The following is a 17,986-nucleotide window of genomic DNA, read 5'->3' as shown; positions in this document are numbered from 1 at the left end:
GATGCACAAAATTGAAGCATCACTTTTGACATAAAATTACAGTAGAAAAGACAGAAACGCTTGAAGCCATAAATCATCAGACAATAATTGTATGACATATTCGACATAATGTTATATCGTCGATGATGTAAATTTATGTCAATTTAAACGCACAAAAGTGCAGCATCCTTTTTGACATAAATTTAGATCGTAGCAGAAATAAAATTGCTTTGTAGTGAGCTTAATTAATTTTTAATAATCAGTATTTATGAAAACTGTACAAATTTACCAAATTTTAGTTCAAAACTCTATACAAAGCTGTTTTATTTCTGCTACGATCTAAATTTATGTCACTTTCGAGCGTTTAAATAACGTGGAATGGCAAGTATTTTTGCAAGCTGTCAAATTTTCCTAACATAATGTCCATGAAAGTGTGTTTGTGTGTGTGTGTGTGTGTGTGTGTGTGTGTGTGTGTGTGTGTGTGTGTGTGTGTGTGTGTGTGTGTGTGTGTGTGTGTGTGTGTGTGTGTGTGTGTGTGTGTGTGTGTGTGTGTGTGTGTGTGTGTGTGTGGTATTTAACATACAACTCTGTATTTTTTTGTTGAACGGCAATATGCAGATGATTTTGAATAAAGGTTATTTCGGTTGAAATAAATCTCTAAAAAAAAAAGGTTCAATCTACACACTATTAATTTTTTGGTGTAATTTTATGTCAAATTGGATGCACAAAATTGAAGCATCACTTTTGACATAAAATTACACGAAAAAAAAGCAGAAACGCTTGAAGACATAAATTCCCTGACGTAAATTTAATGACGTATTTAACATAATATTATATCATCGATGATGTAAATTTATGGTTAATTAGACGCACAAAAGGAAAGCATCGTTTTCGACATAAATTTAGATCGTTACCGATAAAAAAACATTTCATGGTGTAAAATTTCAAATTTTGCAAAAATACTTGTTATTAAACGTTATTTTAGTTTGAAAATAATGGAATCACAGAGATCCTCCAAGTGATGCCAAAACTCCGAAACTAAATTATTGTTTATTAAAAAGTATTTTTGCCAACTGTGAAATTTTACACAAGAAAATGTTTTTCTGGTAACGATCGAAATTAATGTCAAAATACTTCACTTTTGTGCTTACGGATTCTGAGGAAATTTCAAGAGGTTAAGTTTAAGAATTTGAAACCAATTCCCCTATTCGCAAAAGTCAATCAATTTTCAGAAGGTATATGTTTCTGTTTGAAGGAATATTTTTTTTTCTATTGAAGAAAAAGACTTGATGAATATCTTTATACTGAAATTTATTGAAAGACATCCAACAATTTTGTTTCATTAATGAGAATGTCTGATAACACTAAAAGTTGTCATTAAACTATTTGGTTAATCATAATATTTCGGCATAACAAAACACGAATCAGTCCTTGTTTAGAGTAAGTGCGTTCCGGTTTTGAAAGTTTGTAATTTTAACAAAAGTATTACTATGCATAGCGTAATCAACAGTTCTGAGCTTTGCTGGACATTCTGGCCTAATATTTACAGTTATCTGTTGTTACAACTAGTAAGACACTCTAAACACAACTAGTCCAGGGCTAAGAAATTTCTTTGCACTAAGCGCAGTCAAGCTACAAAAAGCACGGAAATAATCTTGTTTGAACGAATAACGAACGAAATTAGGAAATTAGGTGGCCTTCCATTTGGTCCATTTGGAAGTGGAATTTAAGCCACCTGCTAAGAACCGGAAGCATGTTCGGTCTTTTGTTATAACTTCTAACGTCAACAATCAACAACCTGAAAATGACTGAACCTTAGAATTAGCTCGTCAGATTCTAAAATAAGAAAGTATCAGTGACTTACTCAACGATAACTCCAGAGCTGAGTGAGCTTACAAAAAAATCCTTAGTGCGAGTTTGATGGGACTGTTACGTTCTGTTGGTATCTTCGTACACCTTACTATCGGTTCGCCCGAATCAGGCTCTGTTTTCTTTTCCTGTCGCCTAATTTCAAAGCATTTTACTATATGAATTTAGGGTTTCACAATACCGTAACATGAGAACAGAATTCCCATAATTTCTTAGCTACTTGTCCAATTTCAAAAAAAAAAACTAAGCTTAATTACAATTTTACCCTTAATTGAAAATTTCGTACCCGTATTCAACGTATTCAACATCGCTTTGATCGAACGATAAAATAATGTCGAAATGGTTTTTTTAGTTTATAACATGACTAGTGCCAATCGATTAGTATAATTTCCGCTCTTTCTTAATCCACATCGTCTCTAAAAGTTTAAAAATAAAATCACTTAATTTTCAGTTCCTAGTAAGATGCTAACAGGAAAACCTACTTGAATCCGAACTTCGTTTGCATTGATCAGCTCTTCACTGCCATCAAGAGACCGACTGGACATTCGCGGGTCGAGGAACAACATTCCCAATATCGAATTGTTTATCAGTGAGTCTCGTTGAGACTTCACTGTAAAAGCATTTTCATCACTGGTGGCAAACCAGCGGCAGATATCGTTGATTTGGTAATCATGCTATTCATTGATTTCACAGGACAGGACAGGAATGCATTGGTAAACTTCGTAGCAAATTTTCGTTAACCGTATCATATTCGTGATGTCATTGTTACTCCTTAGACCCCTTTTCAAAGAGCATAAAAATTCTCACCTTCCTATCAGAAACGCTTAGTAAACTTTTTGAAATTTGAATCCGCATCCGGGTAGTACTTGTCAGCCAAATATAATTGTCTTTGTTTACTTGGAAGACGAAGTTTTTCCCATCTCTGGGTTCTTCGTCGCTCTTCCAAAGCAAGCGATCAGGACTCGACCTAGACATCCAAAAAAAGATATGACGTTCCATCGAATCAACTTCTTCTAGAGCCAGCACAACGTTCTTCTGGATTAGACAGTCTGGACTGCTGATTCGAATGTTAACAACAAGCGGTTAATTTTTCTGTAACAATGTAGGTAAAATTAAAAATTTCCACTTCATCCACTGTCCAGATAGTAACTCACCAGGCGACACATTGTTGTTTACGGATATTGTTTCAGGAATTCACGATAAGATCTACTCATCCGGCTTGATAAAAAATTTAAATCGAAATAGTTTCGTAGCAGGCAGTATGCGCCACAGTACAGGTTACACCGGAAGATTCTTCTTATGCCATTATCTGAAACAAATAAAAGATGTGCATGTGGAACATAAATTTTGCGATGGAATGTAAACAATGTTTGAATAAAGATATTTACCTGTGATATTTGACTACAAATTATTTCCTTTTAGGTCCTAGGTATTCTAAAAGATAGCTCCAAAAATCCCCCTTATGAGAAATTCAATTTGCTCTCCAGTTAGTCGGGGCCAAAACTTTTGAGTCGATTAGAAAAATGAAATTAGCATGACTGAAAACTTTAAATTGGGCTTGGGCCTGCCAAAAAGAATAAAGATTGCTCTTTACTCTTACACAGATTTCCATAAGAGTGACAGCTAATCGGAGTGAAATTGAAGTGAAGGCTACTTTCTCTGTTTAACGCACGAGAAATCGTATACCGGGATTTCGAGCGCACCCATCGCCTAAAACATAATTACACGCTCCCGATTTGGCACTGAAAGTTAGGTTTGAATGTGGATCAAACCAATAAGGTGGAAAAAGAGGTGATGAAATCGTTACGTTACAAAGCGCAGTAAAGTTTTGCCATCAAATCCTTTCCGAAAATTATAGCTAATTTCAAATCGTAATTCAATGCGAAAAATATCTAGTCGTATGACATTCAACATATCACATTTTAATTATTTATATGAAGCTAATTTAGTAAAAAACTGCTTTATTTAAAATAACAACAACAAAAATTCTCTGTCGCTGCATATATGTGAGGCATCTGATTTCCCATAAGCCGATGTTATGGCAACCACTGAATGTTTATAGTTATTAAAAACTTTTGCTACTTAATCATATTTTACGTGAAATAACAAAATACACAAAATATTTTATGCTTTGTTTGAAAGATTATGAATGATTCAAGAAGCTTTCCGGAACAGATTGTAAAATTAAGGAAAAAGTTGTTTGAACAAATTTTGAATAACCTTATCGTAAACAAAAGTTTTGACCGAAAAAAAAACTTACGAACGCCTGAAATGCGAAACCATTTTTATTTCGCAGCTTCACCCTTTTCAAATGGTACGCTAGGTATTTTGGTTAATGTTTAGATACTAATCCTATTTCAATAATTTCCGTTGAACGTGTCGAGGCTTAAACATAAACAAAACAAAATTGACCTTGAACCTTATACGATTATCAGTTGCAGTCAGTTCCAGAGTTTTACTACGCCAACTTGGTGAACAATCTTTTCCTGGAGATGCTGGAATCCATACCGAAGGTCTGTGTTTCATTGATCAGAAGATCTGTGCCAATAAACGTCTTACATATAACCAGTTATGATCTATCGGATACACGCCATTCGGTCAATTTGGATTTAGATCTCCCAGAACATGACGAGCTAAATTTGATCGCTGACACCAGGTGTCTGCGATTTGATCTTCATCGGACGTAGGTGCGATCGTTAATCCTGTTTGGCTTTCCATCTCAAAATGTTTGCTGATTGACCAAGGGAAATGCTTACAATCTCCGCACTTAATTGTCCGCAAGCGCCGAAAAAAAAGGATCTTATGCTCTGTTCCTGAACCTAATCGCGAGGATGCAGATTATGAAGGTAACCTCAGTTGCCTAGAGGCGGAATAAAACTAATTAGTGGACGGATTACGTATAAAAACAAATTTCTGATATCACTTACGAGACTCATACCGATAAACTTATATCATTGGTACTTGGGCTTCAAACAGGCATTTTAAAATATTCACTAAATTTGAATTACGCTTACTTTTAATCGTTCTTTATTCCTATCGAACTCTAATTGCTGAGCGGACGGAAATATTGTAGGCCACTTACATGCTGAAGCATCTACAGATAGCTGAAAAGTTAATTTTTAATACTGATTATTTAAAGAATTCGTATTCGTATAGATCTGCTTACCTTCCTGGTTTTTGATGATTTTTTGATGATTTTTATAATGATAGACTCGAGAAAAACTAACTGTGAAATGAAGTGTGAATGCTATTATGTAAACTCAGGTTCAACTGTAGCAGGTACTTTACCGAAGTAGATTTGAAACAAAAACCACATTATCTATTCGAAATTTACCATTTTACACCACTTTTTCAAAAAAAATAATCCGATCGACTATTTACAACACGATGCTGTGAAAACAAACAAAAGGTTTCCACAGGACCATTCCCGGTCGATTTCGATGCAATTTCACGTAAAATTAGAGTATTGAAAACAGAACTTCCAAATTATAGCTCATTCAACTTATTTTGTTAGTGTGTGGGTGTGAATTAGGCTCGTAGAAATGTAAAAATAGATTCCTCGATTCAAAATTATGTCTTACAAGAGTATGAGCGTAAATGTTCGTTCTATTTACATTCAAATTGATTTAATATTATATCTTTTTTCGATTAGAGCGAAAAACAATTAGAGCTCCAAGCGTTTCTGTCACGTTTAAATTTATAAAATTTTTGGTGTGTATTTATTTCACATAACATCACCATTGAATACAACAGTCCTTATAACTTAGAAAATTGATACTGAGCTTTGTCAGTTACGAGAATAATCTTCAATTACTATTTTTTTTTTAATTACAAACATAAATTTATGAAGAATTAGGTAGGTGTCATATACATCATAGCCGTACAGCACCAGTTATTTTAAATTATTTACAATCACTACTTCGAAACATAATGTCGACTACCCGGAGATTGCATTATTCAATGGCTGCAACGAGTACTGTATTACATTACAGACTCGTATCAAAGTCTGCCAATTCAAATTTAAATTATGAACTCCGTTGAAGTAATCGAAATAATGCAACCAAGGCTTAGTACAGACTTTGCTGTTTTTGAAAGTTGTTTACGCTTATGCGACGAGTAAGTTTTTGTTCACAGATCTGGATTTCAGATTCCTGATTCTAAAAATAAAACTAAACCAACATGTTACATTAGGAAACATAAGACATTTATAATTTTGAAACTCATGATAGAGTAATAATTTAAAAGGCGCAGATGAGTAGATCGGACTTACCAAATTTCACTTTGGTGATGTGCTATCGCTGGTGAAGGACGTAAGTGGCGCAGAAAGCTATCAGCACAATGGTTCGGAATATGATCGTTCCTTGTCAAGTAACTTTTGAGACGCTTTGCTTCAAATGCAAAATTGCCAACTAAAAGTTCGAATAATGTTAGAAACCTTTTTTAAAAAATGGTTCATTGTACTTACGTGTTCCTTTGGCAATTATTGGTAATTGTTTACAAATTGAATTTCTGCTTTCACGTCGTCGCCAGAACGTCTGTTTTGCTGGCATTGGTGTTTGTAGTGATTCGGATAATATTTTAAAGCCTAAAACCTAATAAAATAAAAACAGTAATATTTGCGATCATCGAGATGAAATTTGATGATCCCTCACCTGAAAATAACCAGCAAGATTGTAGATGTTCCCAAGATGAATCTGCTCTTCAGCGCACAGCCTGATCAAGGTAGCAGCAATACAACTAGCCCAGGTTATCTGTTCCTTCTTAATTTTTGATTGTTGTTTCCCCTGGTACCGGCTTCGGTTATACAAACGCAATTTCACTTGAAACGAGTTTTGCCTGCATACGCTCCTCTGTTCTTCATGTTGTGCCAGGGCAGCAAACTAATCCGTAATTGAATGGATCAGACTATGATGGGTTCGATGATGTCTTCTTAGGTTAATCGATTCCGGTCTGCCATTTGTCAGATATCTGAAACAAAGAATGAAAATTTGTATCGCACTTTGAAAATTCTTCCTTATACTTTCAAAGAAAAGTTTCATACTTACTTTGAGGTTGCCGAATAGACATGAATTAACCGACTGAAGCTGCCCGAGAGTCTTCTACGCCACGAACGGGGTCGACCGGCACCAGCTGGAAATCGCAACAGGGACTGACCGAGGACAAAGAGTAACCAAATGCTGAAGTGGATAGATGTCAGTTCCTGAATGTTGATAGGAGTCAATGAGCATGTCCATTTCATGGTTGCCAATAAAAGATTTTGGTGCAGGTTTGAAAATGGGCCATGTAAATCTTTGTACCTTCTTTTTTCTGGGGTATATCCAACGAGTCCACAACTTTGTCGCCCCTCTGGTACACGGTTTTCGGTAGGATTTCTGTTGCACTAAACCAGGGCTATCTGCTGCTTGTCCGCACAAATGGTAGATACACGAATCCAGCAGCAAGATGAAATAACTGCTTGAGAAGGGGCTGCTGAAGAATCACACTGAATCAAACACAAAAACAAAAATCGGCGCGCGCTTATCAAAATAAACAAACGCGCGTTTGTTTTGAAAATTTTTGACGTTTCCAAAACTGGGATGCCATACACGGTAATTTGAAAATATTCAGAGACTGATTTGTTTTGGTTCAGAAGTCGCATCATCTATGAAGATGAAATCAAGTGAATCGAAATCTATCAAAATTTTGAGTTGTTTTCATCTAGTGAGTTTCAAAACCTGGAACTTAGCGAAGACGCACATGTTTTGGATTAAGATGTATGAAAACAACTCAGAGTGATTTAAAATCCAATGTTGATTGTTCGGTTGCGATGGTCGAAGTTGCAGTTGACAAAAAAAAATCATTTGTGATTTGAAAAGCAGAAAAAAGTTTTCAACCACTTTATCTTTTCTTCTAGAAATCATTACGGAAACCGGGTAAAATTTTAAATTTCCTTTTGTTTGTTTTTTTTTCAGGTTGGTTTCCACCGAATGCAGCGTAGATTTTAAGCCACTCGGATCGGTTAAAGTCCCGGCTGAGCACCTAACGCCCTCCAGGACCGAGAATGTTATCCGGAAATTCTATTGGCTCAGGAGAACGATGCTTCTCATCGTACGGCAGGAAGTGTTGATTATCAACTACGGCGAAAATGCGATGGGTAAGATTTTAAAATTTAAGGAATTCATTTGCTTTCATCGTTTCCTAATCTAGTTTTTTTTCAGGTATATTCCCGCCGGATGTCTTTTTCGGTCAGATAAACATTGGCCAGTTCCAGCTCTAATCCCATCTCCAGATCCTGGAATAGGCAGTGTTTTTTCCGAGAAATATCGGTCAATCGCCAGGTTTCAAGTTGAACGCTCCTGGCCAACCCATTAGAGCAGCCTCGACTCTATGAAATGCTACCGAAGGACAACTGTATCCAGAAAAATATCGAGCACTTACTAACAGGTGTTGAGTGAGCTACAGCTGGTATAGCTGTAGACCTGGTTCATCCACATCAAACTCGTTTCCGGTTCCTACTCGTAACGAATATGTGGAAAGTGATTATTCGGATGGAAACCAAACAACATCTTTCATCGTTATTAAGGTAATAATTCGAAACGCTTAAAATTAAAACAATAATATTATTTTTTGTTTTGTATTAAACCGTAGGATCGAAACCGTACGAACTAAAAGAAATCGCGATAGCTAATAAGATTGTGGCGATGACGAGGATGATGGTAAGCCGGATGATAAGGATCTCATGCCACAGCTGAGCGCACCGATAAGTGATGTAGCGTTTCGAAGGTGGAGGCGGTCGTTTCAAACTGGCCAAAATCAACTCACTTTCTTGTTTGTCATGTTGGATTCCACCGGATGCGGCCAAGGGATCGGTGGAAATTCGTCTGTTGGCAGGAGGGGAACGATACTCCTACTCGTCAACAGGAAAAAAATGCTGCTTGCCACTCGCTAAATTCGACGAGAAAAAAAGGCGACGGTGAATAAAAGTATTTTCATGTAGTTGTTTAAATTTACTTAATTCGATCCGTAATTTCACTTTTTTCATTACAAAAAATATAAGCCCTTTCGAAACCGTGTCAAAATTTTATAAAATTCTGAGTTGTTTTGGCTCAGATCCTTCAGACGCTCCTTAAAAATGCATGATTGAAAACAACTCAGAATTCGCGAAAACCCCTATTATTCATTTCTGAGTTGTGCCGTTCTAATCAAAATTTGAGTTTCCCCAGTTTTGGCGCATTTTGAATTGTTTTCCTTCAAATCTGAGTCAAGGAGAATTACCGTGTATGGTGTTGAATTTACGGATTCGACCTCTGACAATTATAAGACGACACGTAATTTCCCGAATAGAACAGAACCATGGTATCACATTCTTTTTCCATTGAATTTCAATGTGACCATGAACTTCATGGTAAAAACAACATCCGGCGAGCGTAAATTTTTCAAGAGTTCACAATTCCAAGTTTTGCGTGTAGGGCGATTTTTTTGACAGCCGCAGCTCGTGGGACGTTTTTTTCTCTCCGCAATCATTCTCGGTCGGGAGAAGGGTTTTCGAAAGTTTGTTTATATGTTTTAGAAGGTTTTTTTAATATGTTTATTCAAAGTGTTCGGAGATTGGCGCAACGGTAAGTTAAAGTTAAAGTTAACAGGAGACAATCATTAATAATATTTTATATTCTAGCAACAAACACTCTGCGGATGGCACAGGTTCCGGTAGCCAATGGATGACGGGATGCGAGCCTCAAAGCAGTCCAGTGAATAATGAATTGTAAGTAATGTGTCAAGATTATTAGAATAAATAATAAATGTCAAGAAATTTATTGTTTTTTTTTTCTAAAACAAACATGAAAAAATGATGACAGAAAAAAACCGAGTACAAAAAAAACCCACCATAAGCAAAAAATTTCATTACAGCGGTTTAACAATGAAAATCATCGGATTTTCATGATTTTACTATGAAAAATTGGAAGATGCTACAACAATGAACTTCATATTTTTGGGCTTCTCAATGTATGGAAAATCGCCATTTTTTTCATGGTCACGCTGCATAACAATACCCCTTTTTCATGGTTATTTTCGGCAAAACGATTAAATGTACGGTCGTAAACTATGAATTCCAATGTGTATTCACGGTATCGTGGACGATTATAATCATGGTGTAAACCATACAATTTATGGTTTGTGAATATGGAATTCATGGTGTTTTCACGGTGCAATCCTATTCGGGTTGACAATACGAAATGTTTTTTCGACCTTCGCTTAGTGAAATAAGTAAATTTATTCACCTTTGAGTGCTGAGTTTCAAAGTGTGTGTGATTTAAATTTGAAGTGATGTAAAATTAGATGAATGCTTGATTAGGTCAGGAAAAATTTAGGTTTCCAAGCGTTTCTGGCTCATTTAATTTTACAAATTTTTTGGTGTGTGGGCTCCCCACCAGGTGCCAGTGATTGATCGGAGAAAATTCATTCTTTGTTGGCATTTTCCTTTCAGATACTCAATGTGGGCTCTCCAAGTACACTTGGAATCAAACCAAACCCCAAGATACTTAAAACACCTCGATTGAGTGATCGTTCGGCCTAGAAGTTGAAGCTTAGGTTGAGCAGGTCTACGTTTCTTAGAGAAAACAACCATCTCCGTTTTCTGAGGAGAAAACTCAATCCCAAGCCCCAAAGCCCAGGATGACAATCTGTTTAAAGTATCTTGTAAAGGTCTGAGCAGATGAGACTCAGTAGAACCTGTGACAGACACCACGCCGTCATCTGCAAGTTGTCTTAGAGTGCAGCCTTCAGAGAGACAACTGTCGATGTCACTTACGTAAAAGTTGTACAAAAGTGGACTCAAACATGAACCCTGTGGGAGGCCCATGTAGGAGGTTCTTCTAATTGCAATATCTCCGTGAGCAAAGTTCAGATGTTTCTCACAAAGCAAGCTGTATAAGATGTTGTTCAATAGAGGAGGCAGACCCCGGGAGTGCAATTTGTCTGACAACACCTCTATTGAAACTGCATCAAAAGCTCCCTTTATGTCTAGAAACACTGAAGCCATTTGCTCACGTTTTGCGTACGCCATTTGTATCTCTGAAGACAGCAAAGCAAGACAATCGTTTGTCCCTTTGCCCCTTCGGAACCCAAATTGAGTATCTGAAAGGAGACCATTTGCTTCTACCCATTTATCCAAACGAAACAAAATCATTTTCTCCATCAACTTGCGTATACAAGACAACATCGCTATTGGACGGTACGATTTCGCATCGGACGCTGGTTTTCCGGGCTTTTGGATAGCGATTACTCTCACTTCTCTCCACTCTTGGGGAACAATGTTGTTCTCCAAGAATTGATTAAATAAATTTAACAAGCGAAACTTGGCGGCGTCCGGAAGGTTTTTCAACAAGTTAAATTTTATTTTATCAATTCCCGGAGCTGAATTGTTGCAAGAGAGGAGGGCAAGTGAAAATTCGACCATCGAAAAGCTGGAATCCAGACCACACCTATCAGGAGGCACGTTCCGGATTATTTTTTGTACAGGTGTAGAATCTGGGCAGACTTTCCGTGCAAAGTTTAATATCCATCTATGTGTGTTTTCTTCACTTTCATTTGTAGATGATCGATTGCGCATGCTTCGTGCCACTTTCCATAAGGTACTCAAGGATGTTTCCCGTGATAAACCACCCACAAAATTCCTCCAATACGCCTTTTTCTTCCCTTTGATCAATTTTTTGAACTGATTTTCAAGGGAAACATATGATTCAAAAAGGACGAGGGTTCCATGTTTTCGAAAATCTTTGAATGCTTTTGATTTGTCCTTATAAAGCTTGGAACACTGCTGGTCCCACCATGGATTTGGGGGCCTTCGAAGAACAGATGAATCTGGGATGGGTTTTTTTTGAGCGCAAAGTGCACTTTCATGGATCAAACGTGAAAGAAAGTGATACTCCTCCAAAGGAGGTAAAACATTCATAGAATTAATGGCATCTGTTATTTCGTCCGAGTACTTTTTCCAATCGATGTGTCTTGTAAGGTCATATGCCATATTTGTTGAATTTGAAGTGCTGGCCCCATTGGTGATTGTAATTTTGATTGGCAAGTGATCACTACCATTGGGATCAGGGATTACCTTCCACTGGCAATCCAATGATAGTGAATTTGAGCAGAGTGAGAGGTCAATTGCGCTTGGCCTTGCAGGGGGTTTAGGTACCCGTGTTTTTTCACCCGTGTTCAAAATTGTTAAATTGGAACTGTCACAAATGTCATAAATAAGAGTAGAACGACAATCGTCAGTTTGTTCTCCCCAGACAGTTCCATGTGAATTGAAGTCACCCAGGATCAACCTTGGCTCAGGAAGCACTGAGCACAGGTCCTCTAGGTGATTTCGATCCACTGCAACTCTATGAGGCCAGTACAAACTGACAACGCATAAGTCCTTACCTCTTATAGTTATATGACATGCAACAGCTTCAATTCCTCCTGATAAAGGGAGGTGGATTCTGTAAAAGGAGTGGCGCTTATTGATCCCCAAAAGCACCCCTCCATAAGAATCGTTGCGATCCAAACGGATAATGTTAAAATCGTGGAATGAGATGTTTGATTGAGAAGAAAGCCATGTTTCTGAAAGGGCAAAAATATCGCAACTAGTTTCATGAAGAAGAAATTTGAACGCCCAAGCAACCAGAATTCCCTTAAAAAGGTTCCATAGAAGCTTAATCAGCTCTCGTTTGTATCTGAAGAGAATGCTAATCAGCCCAAAATTTAAGTTCTTAAAGCTACTTTCAAGTTCGTTTAGGGGGCTGTAGAGAACGCTATTCAGCTTCTAAGAGAATGTCAAGAAACTTCTACGCGCCGAAAAAAAAATCCAATTGGCAGATTGCTCTGACAACCACATGTCAGATTGCTAGGTTGCCGGTCTATCATGGTCTATCTCATTGATTTTAAGTATATTGTTTTGATTACAAAAGCTGCTTACACGCCTAGAGAATTGAACCGCTGCTCTCTAGGTTGCAATGAAACTCACCAGCCTCTCGACCAATCCAGCAATAGCTAATTGCCACTGTAATGATTAGTATTTAAACTTAATGTCATTTGAGATGATTGAGTGGGTTGGTCAATAGAAGGTACCTTATTTCGTTCAAAGGACTTTCAGTACACAATATGAATCATAACAAAAATTTGCATCATCAAAAATTTATTCGAATATTTTATTCAACATTTATAAGAAAAATTCGAAAAAATCTTGAACTCCATTTGTAAATATCAGTACAGATATAAACAAAACAAATACCATGACAAGAAATTGACAGACATTTTTGACATGTCGCTTAGAATTCCCATATAGGTTCTTTAAAACACCTTCAAGTATCTTAATGGTGCGCTTTAGAATGTTACGCGAACGTTATCGACCTTCTTGAAAAACATTTTTGACATATCGCTTAGAATTTCCATATAGGTTCTTTAAAACACCTTCAAGTATCTTAATGATGCGCTTTAGAATGTTACGCGAACGTTATCGACCTTCTTGAAAAACATTTCTTACATGTCGCTTAGATTTCCCATATAGGTTCCTTAAAACACCTTCAAGTATCTTAATGGTGCGTTTCGGAATGTTACGCGAACGTTATCGACTTTCTTGAAAGAAGTTCCATTAAAAGCGCTTAGAAGTTCCGTTATCGATAGTTTAACCTTTCAAAGGGCTATGGAAGTTCCTGAGTAACTTTTACGCGACAAGAGTCACCTGAAGTTCCCGTAATACATTTTGTCAGCCAAATGTGAACTTCGGAGTTCGGAGTTAAGTAAAATCGCGACTTTTGGTTGCTTGGGCGGATCCAGTTTAGGAACTAAACTACGACAATTCCACTGTATAACAGTGATATCCCCGACCTCTGGGCGTAAATTAGCCATCGAGAGAGATAAACATTGAAATGAGGGGCCAAGTTTGCATCAATTGCTTCAAAAATGTCTTTACTACAGGAAGCATTGTTGTTACAATGCTTTTGATGGATTCAGAAACGTTGAAAAACGAAAAAATTCCATTCAGAATGTCAGTCAACTTAAACAATCCTGGCTGGGAAGTTGATTCTGAAAAAACTGCATTCGTCAAAGGGGCCTTTTGTTAGGATCCATCTGATCACTTACAAATATTCGTGTATTTGCTTTACCCTGAATGTATAAATACCTTGAGCTTCTGATTACTTTGTATTTAACGTGTAATAAATCACTTCTCGCGTAACGTCAAACTGTACACACGTGTTTTGTACTTCTGTCCGGTTAATATCACCACCTCTGCTGTTCTCAGGTTATGGGCCCAGCGCTACGCCCCAACCTGCAAATCTCGCGAGTGAAAATTTCCACGTGTTTTCGGTCGATAGTAAAAGTTTAGTTTATCGGTCGAGAAAAAGTATTTTCGCGATGGAAGTGGACAGAAAAGTGTACCTCTTTGACGGGAATAATTTCGCCAACTGGAGCTTCCGAATGGAAGTTCATTTGGAAGAGTTGGGACTGCTTTCGTGCATTCAGCAGCCGGCGGAAGAAGTGCCGGAACTTCAAGTTCTCGAGTCAGATCTTGCTCCAGTGAAATTGGAGAAGGAGCGGAAGTTGGCCGAAAGAAGAGCGAATGATGTGAAGTGCAAATCGGTCTTGATCCGGAACATCGCGGATTCGCAGCTTGAATACGTCAAGCAGAAGCGTACGCCGGTTGAAATCTGGAGGGCGTTGCAAAATGCATTTGCTAGAAAAGGTGTTTCGGGCCAGTTTTTCTTGCTCAAGAAACTGTCGGGGATGAAGTTTGAAGAGGGGAGTGCGATGCAGGAGCACCTGCTAGTGTTTGATCGTATAGTGCGCGATTTGCAATCAGCGGGCATAAATTTGGATGAACGTTTGATAGTCTTCTATTTGCTCCAAACGATGCCGCGATCTTACAGTCAGCTCGTGACGGTACTCGAGACTCTGTCGGACGAGCAGTGTACGCTTGATTTCGTTAGGGCACGGTTGCTAAACGAAAGCGTGAAGAGAGCGAACAGCGATGATGTGGGGCTGGAAAGTGAATCCGCCACGTTCGCTGGGAAATCGTTCAGAAAAAGTGGCAAACTGAAGTGTTTTTCGTGTGGGAAAATCGGGCATAAACAAGCGGTGTGTCCCGATCGAAAAGAAGAAAAGTCAACGCACGAAAAGAAGAAGAATGTGCACAAGGGGAAAGCTCACGTCGGAGAAGAGACGACTTTCGTGTGTAGTTTAGTTGGTGGCCATTCCGTTGGCAGTGCAAATTACTCGCAAGCCAGTGCAGCGACGTGGATTCTAGACTCGGGGGCGTCTGACCACATGGTGGGGGAGCCCTATTGGTTGCGTGATATGGAGCAACTAAGTGATCCGGTTTCGATCAGAGTCGCGTCTGGGCAAGTGTTAAAGTGTAATCACTCGGGGACGGTCGACATGACAGTGAATATCGGCAAGAAGCAACGAAAGTGTGTTGTAAAAGATGTTCTGTATGTCCCGGGACTGCGATACAACTTGTTCTCCATACGGCGAGTGGGTTTACTCGGGATGGAGGTTGTGTTTGCGGAGAAAAGTGCAGTGATTAAGCGGAAAGGCGAGGTTATTTGCACGGCCAAACGGATGGACTGTCTGTACGAAATGGACGCCACACTGTGGAAAGTGATGAGCCAGAAGGCTCTAGTGAGTGAAAAGACGATGAGTGATGAAGAATTGTGGCACAGACGATACGGCCACATAGGCAAAAGTGGACTAAAGAAATTAGTGAGTGAAGATCTAGTGAAAGGCTTAGTGCTGAAGAAAGGCGAGTTATCAGGAGGCGAGCTGTGTGAGCCATGCTTGAAGGGAAAGCAGACACGGCTGCCGTTCATCGAGATGCCCTTGCCTAGGAGTGCACGTCCATTGGAGCTGATACACAGCGATGTGTGTGGAGGTATGAAGCCAGCAGCATGGAACGGTAAGCGACATTATGTATCTTTCACTGATGATTACACCCATTTCTCGGCGGTGTACATCTTGCACACTAAAGATGAAGTCTACGATGCTTTCGAAACGTACGTGGCCATGGCAGAATCGCATTTCGACAGCAGTATTTCGCGCCTCAGGTGCGACAATGGGGGCGAGTACGTAGGAAACAAATTTCGCGATTTCTGCCGCCGAAAGGGAATCCAACTGGAATACACCGTTCCATACACGCCCCAGCAAAATGGCGTGAGCGAGCGGCTTAACAGAACCATAATGGACAAGGCAAGGGCAATGATTGAGGACGCAGAGATGGACAAGGCCATGTGGTGCGAAGCAGTCTTGACAGCTGTGTTCATTATCAACCGAAGTCCGACAGCAGCGTTGCCGAGCGGTAAGACCCCGTACGAGATGTGGTACGGCCACAAACCCGATGTCTCCAAGTTCCGGATTTTCGGGAGTAGGGCCTTTAGTTTCGTACGCAAAGAGAAGCGCAGCAAGCTGGAGTCGCGTAGTAAGCCTTGTATTTTTGTCGGATATGGTCCTAACGGGTACCGCTTGTGGGATGGACGGAAGATTTTGATTGCCAGGGATGTTATTGTTGATGAGTCCGCTAAGTGGTTTGCCGAAGGAGGGGCATCGTCTATTGATAGTCAAGAGAATGAAACAGTTGAGCTGGCCGGACCGTCGTTGTCGCCTACGCCCGAAATCGTTGAAGCTCCTGTGAATCCGGAAGATCCAGCAATAGAACCGAATTTTGTCCCTGTGCCGGTTGTTGAACCGGACGAAACCAGCGATGATGAACGATACAGCGACTGCGAAGACAACCTGGAAGAAAGAGATCCCCTAGAATTTCGGCGAAGTGAAAGAACTCGTAATCCCCCAACGAGATTGAAAGATTATTCTTGCATAGCTTTCGCGCTCAACGCGGAAAGTTATGTAGACAACCTCCCATCGACTATTGAGGAACTGCGGAAGCGGGATGACTGGCCCGAGTGGAAGATAGCGGTCAACGAAGAGCTCAAATCTTTGACCGACAACAAGACTTGGCAGCTAGTAGACCTGCCTGAAGGAAGGAAGCCTGTCGATTGCGAGTGGGTATTTCGCCTCAAAACCAACCCGGATGGCACAATCTACAAGAGAAAGGCGAGATTGGTGGCCAAGGGATTTACCCAGCGTTACGGTTACGACTTCCACGAAACTTACGCACCAGTTGTGAAGATGTCAACCGTCCGAATGATGTTGGCAATAGCAAACCATCATGGCTTCGTTGTCCACCAAATGGACGTTAAGGCAGCGTTCCTCAACGGCGTCCTCACCGAGGACATCTACATGCGCCAGCCCGAAGGATTTGAGGAGGGGGAGAAAGTATGTAAGCTTCACAAATCAATCTATGGGCTGAAGCAATCTTCGAAGACCTGGAACGACAGATTCGACGAATTCGTGAAACAGATTGGATTCCGACGTTGTGTGGAAGATAGTTGTCTTTATGTCCGCCAAGGAAAGTCCGGTCCAGTCTACCTGGTGCTATACGTCGATGATGCACTCATTATGTCGAAGAATCTGCAAGAAGTCGAAGCAGTCAAGCGGCTGCTACTACGAGAGTTCTGCATGGAGGATCTCGGTGAAGCTCGGATGTTTCTGGGTATCCAAATCGACCGGGATTCAAAGAATGGGACTATGAAGCTGAGTCAGCCTGGCTACACCGAAGCAGTTCTCAAGCGTTTTGGCATGGAATCTTGCAAACCGGCATCCACGCCTATGATCGCCAACTTGCAGCTACAGAAGTCGTCGAAGAAGGAGAACCTTGAGAAACCTTATCGTGAGTTAATAGGGTGCCTCACCTACCTTATGGTAACGACGCGACCAGATATCAGTGCGGCTGTATCGTACTTCAGCCAATATCAGTGTAACCCATCCGAAGAGCATTGGTCGCACGCCAAGAGAATACTACGATTTTTGAGAGGTACAACTCACCATGGACTGGTCTACAGAAGAGAGGAATCGGCAAGGCAAATCATTGGCTTTGCAGATGCAAACTGGGCCACTGACCCCAAGGATCGCCACTCCGTCTCCGGCTACGTGTTCCAAACTTACGGAGCAACCACGTCATGGAGTACTCGCAAGCAACGGACTATTGCCCTCTCGTCCACCGAATCAGAATGCAGTGCTTTGGCTGACAGTATCTGTGAATCACTGTGGATCTTGAAGCTGTTTAAGGAAC

General features: G+C 39.8%; 3 long non-coding RNA genes across 4 annotated transcripts; 1 reads left to right on the top strand and 2 right to left on the bottom strand.

The window, feature by feature from the left end:
- Positions 1-1,389: 1,389 nt before the first annotated feature.
- Positions 1,390-3,444, bottom strand: LOC129739289 (uncharacterized). The gene is made up of 4 exons (XR_008735804.1): positions 3,237-3,444; positions 3,003-3,157; positions 2,331-2,940; positions 1,390-2,264 (listed from the first exon to the last, which is right to left on the bottom strand). It is a non-coding gene; the product is annotated as an uncharacterized LOC129739289 (long non-coding RNA).
- A 2,680-nt stretch (positions 3,445-6,124) lies between these two features.
- LOC129739286 (uncharacterized) lies at positions 6,125-7,356 on the bottom strand. Of its 2 annotated transcripts, none has more exons than XR_008735801.1 (5): positions 7,146-7,356; positions 6,894-7,048; positions 6,501-6,816; positions 6,314-6,440; positions 6,125-6,257 (listed from the first exon to the last, which is right to left on the bottom strand). It is a non-coding gene; the product is annotated as an uncharacterized LOC129739286 (long non-coding RNA). The 2 variants fall into 2 exon arrangements; XR_008735802.1 differs by having other exon boundaries at positions 6,894-7,025.
- A 209-nt stretch (positions 7,357-7,565) lies between these two features.
- LOC129739282 (uncharacterized) lies at positions 7,566-8,894 on the top strand. Its single transcript, XR_008735796.1, has 3 exons — positions 7,566-7,981; positions 8,046-8,410; positions 8,476-8,894. It is a non-coding gene; the product is annotated as an uncharacterized LOC129739282 (long non-coding RNA).
- Positions 8,895-17,986: the final 9,092 nt, after the last annotated feature.

The sequence above is a fragment of the Uranotaenia lowii genome, chromosome 1 (genome assembly GCF_029784155.1).
Source record: "Uranotaenia lowii strain MFRU-FL chromosome 1, ASM2978415v1, whole genome shotgun sequence".
In the NCBI taxonomy this organism is placed as follows: Eukaryota; Metazoa; Arthropoda; class Insecta; order Diptera; family Culicidae; genus Uranotaenia; species Uranotaenia lowii.
The sequence above is the reverse complement of the archived record's forward strand: the minus strand, read 5'-3'. Positions and strand labels throughout refer to the sequence as shown.